The sequence below is a fragment of the Temnothorax curvispinosus genome, unplaced genomic scaffold (assembly GCF_003070985.1).
Source record: "Temnothorax curvispinosus isolate PA1 unplaced genomic scaffold, ASM307098v1 QBEX01009191.1, whole genome shotgun sequence".
In the NCBI taxonomy this organism is placed as follows: Eukaryota; Metazoa; Arthropoda; class Insecta; order Hymenoptera; family Formicidae; genus Temnothorax; species Temnothorax curvispinosus.
In genome coordinates this window covers 24905-28705 of record NW_020218971.1, presented here as the reverse complement: position 1 = coordinate 28705, position 3801 = coordinate 24905, and the positions used below count along the sequence as shown (strand labels likewise).

The 3801-nt window shown below is 31.4% G+C and overlaps 1 protein-coding gene across 1 annotated transcript in view; it reads left to right on the top strand.

Moving 5' to 3' along the window:
• LOC112458806 (TD and POZ domain-containing protein 3-like) overlaps positions 1-3801 on the top strand; it is a 10774-nt gene that overhangs the window by 2438 nt on the left and 4535 nt on the right. The gene's annotated exons all lie outside the window — the stretch shown is intronic.

Genomic DNA, 3801 nt, shown 5'->3' with positions numbered 1-3801 from the left:
AAAAATTAATATTTTGTTGAAAAAGGTAGTGGCTAAAGACTCCGACGCTATAATGTGTATGTACGCAGAATAATCTACAGAACAAAATTTGTAATAAGACATAGTACTGATAAAAGTAAATGAAATATTTACAGGTAACATAGGTTTGTAAGAATTCTTATTTTTTTTGTTTTAAATCAACCTGTAGACTTAAAAAAACTTATAACTAAACTACATTAAGTTTAATTAATAATAGTTTTATTCGTACATTTAAACTCAAATCAAGAATTATTTTTAATTCTAATGTATTAGAATTCTAATGTATTAGTACTTATTTGAATATAAATTGTCACATAGTGTTTCTTAAAAAATGCCCAATAATTATACATAACGCTATTTCTTATCAAAAATTGAGTTGAAAAATTCTGAATCAGTACGTCAGTGAGCGTACGCTCGGTTAAAGAATGATGCTAATTGAATTGACTTTAGTCAATAATTATTGTCGTATAGGTTATGCATTAGAATTATGCATTATAGAAAAAAAAATGGTTCAGATTTCTTCGACTCAATTTTTGACAAAAAATAGCGCTATGTAATTAATGGGCGCTCTTTCAGAAACACTCTGTATATAAAAGTTAAAAGCTAAAATTATGTAGCAAAGAAAAAATATACTAATTAAATAAGAAAAATATGTTTATCATATATTCTATGAATTTAGGACTGCAGTATTACATGCAATATTACACTCCAATATTTGCAAATGTAAGTTCCTTATCTGTCTTAAACGGTAACAAAGAATGATGAGTACTGTCTTCAGGTAATTGACTTTTCTCAATCAATTCCATTATCATATTTAAATTCTCTTGTGGTAGATCTCGAAATTCTTTAGTATTTCTAATCTCTTTTATGTAAAATTTAATAAAAGTTGCCGAATGTGTTTTTAAATATTTGGCATTAGACAACAACGCAAGCTGTATAAGTTCCACAGCATTTTTAATCGTAATATAGCGTAGCAAATAATGTTCACACTTTAATTTTAAAGTCTGTACATCGTATTTATCAGCTGCTGTTAACAACTTTTTAAGCATCCCATAATTACTCTGATCAATGGAGTCAGTTGTAATATATAATAAAACCTGTTTAAAAGATTCTATCTCATTATCCGTTACTAATTCATTTGTCATATCTTTTTCTTTTTCTTTATGTGTATGACACATATACTTAAAATAACTACTGTTGGTGTCGCACAACAATTTTTTGGATACAACATACTGTTCTTCACCTATTATAAATTTGATTGATTTCTTATTAAATAACTGGAAATCAAAAGTTGAGTTTTCAGAAAGTTTTATCTCTTTAAATACCGTTGGGGGTGGTTTGAATTGTAAATTCATGTGTATAGTGTTACTTATCAGTTGATGAAAACGTTCAATCTTGCAATGTATTATAAACGCCTCTGTAGAAATGCACGAATAGTCGGAAACTTCAATTAACAATGCCATATCCGATATACGACACGTAATCGATCTTGACGCTAAGACTGTTTCAGGCGGATGTGTTATAGTAGTAGTACATGAACCGCTAAATGCTGTATTAGTACGTATTGAAATTTGTATTGCACATAGCAAATATTGACGTGAAATATTCATTTGAATCTTGTATCGGTTGTTTTCTCCAAATGGTGGAGAATTTAATGTATCTACGATTGCAGCGAGACGCCCAAATTGATCAATTTCCCATGTATAGTCAGACGTAGTCACTTCAAATCGTGTTTGAGAATGGCTCTTGGTATACGAAGGTAAAAATGGTGAAGATACTGTCTGCTCCTTTTTCGGGACAATCTCATTGTCAGTATTCTCATTTAGACCTCGACCACATCTGGAAATAATTAACTTATTATAAATGATGAAATGTGATCAACATCAAAATATCCTGAACGTCGCTATGCTTTTTATAACAACTAGACATCACAGACGCGCGCTTCGCGCGCGCTATTTAGCTTTAATATTACACACAACTGTCAAAATATGCTATGACAGCCGCTCACGAAGTTAGCGCAGCAACAGAATCAATCAGCATCGCGGAAAAGAGCCAACAAAGCAATTCGAGATTTTCGAGAAGACTTCGAGAGATGCGAGTATCGATTTAACATGCCTTTTTTTAGAAAGGAAATAGATTAAATTTCAAACAAATATTACTTCAAATCGTGCTTTCTAATAGCTCCGGTAAACGAAGATAAATATGGTGAAGATACTTTCTGTTCCATTTTCGTCTCAGTATGGGTATTTTTATCTTCTTCAGATCTCCACAACTGGAAATAATTAACTTACTTATGAATAATGAAAATGATCAACATCAAAATGTCCTGAGAAAGTCTCTATACTTTTTATAATAAAATAGATTAAATTTCAAACAAATATTTTAACATGTAATAACGCTTATACATCATGTATAGATGTATAAATAAGAGTCACTTGAAATTAGATTTAACTTGAAATACGTAGAAATTTTTGGGACTTTAATATATCTTTCTTTAAATAAAAATAACATTTTTTATGTTAGACAACCACAAAAAAAAATTGAATAAGTAAATAGCCATTTTACGTCAAATTTCAAGAATGATTACTAAACTGCTTTCTTGCTTAAGTCTTACACGATCTATAATTCCCGTTAATTTAAGAATAAATTTTTATGTATAATTTTACACTTCATGCATTTTGATGTATACATATATATGTATAAGTTTAATTCTTAAAATGCTTTTCATATTACATATAAATATAGGATTCTATCTTAAATTCTGATAAAAATAATGGATACATGTGAAGTAGACTCTTTGGATTAATAATTTTTAATTGTATTGAAATTACACATGCTAGTAGAAAGTGGATTTGATACGTGTATGAATTTATGCATTTTCTTTGCTATGTAGAATGCATGGAATTGTCGCTTTAGGAAATGTCATAATTAATTTGTTATATATCAATGTTTTATGTGTTTCCTAACGTTCTAATAACACGTAGTCAACGAAGTTGAAAAAAACTATTAAGAACTTACTTGATTTGCCTCGATAAATAATGGCCTTACTTGATTTGCTTCGCCAAATAATGGTATTTGCTTATTCGTATTAAATGCCATATTTGCTTATGCGTATTTGCTTTTCCGCTGAATCTTGATCAGTCACACTTAAGATCTTGCGTTTTTCTAAGGATATCCTTCGGTAATATTCCAACACCGTCCAGATAATGGCATTTATTAGACTAACGCGTGTATGTAGTACAAACGTGGCAACTGATTTCGTTTATTTCCTTTTGTCAAATCAAGTTTTTAGGCTGCTGCGAATGTAACATCGAGATAGAGAACTTCCGTTTCCGGTGGGCTAGGCGTGAGAAAGCGATTTTTGTAGTGCGAAAGCGAAGTGTGATTGTGAGAAGTGGCGTGAGGGAGAGAGAGTGGCTTGCGGGGAGGGGAGAGAGAGAGAGTGGAAGGAAGAGTGTGTGAGTGGAGGAACCATAGACAGAGGGGAGATAGAGGTAGGAAAGGTGGAGTAGTATTCGAAGATTGAAGTAGTTAATTTGGACGCAATCATCCGAGGATTAACTGACTGATTCGGGAATGATGCGATTACGGGACGCATCGTTATACATTGTAATTTTGTTTTTCGTACCTTATAATTAATTTTTTGCTTTTATATGACATAACTCTTTATAGAACGGTTATAGAACTATAGATCTCGCAAAATCTGATAAGATATAGCGGCGGAACTCGTGTAGGACAAAGTGAGACACTATTATAGGTTCATGCAGCGTCTCACTTTGTCCT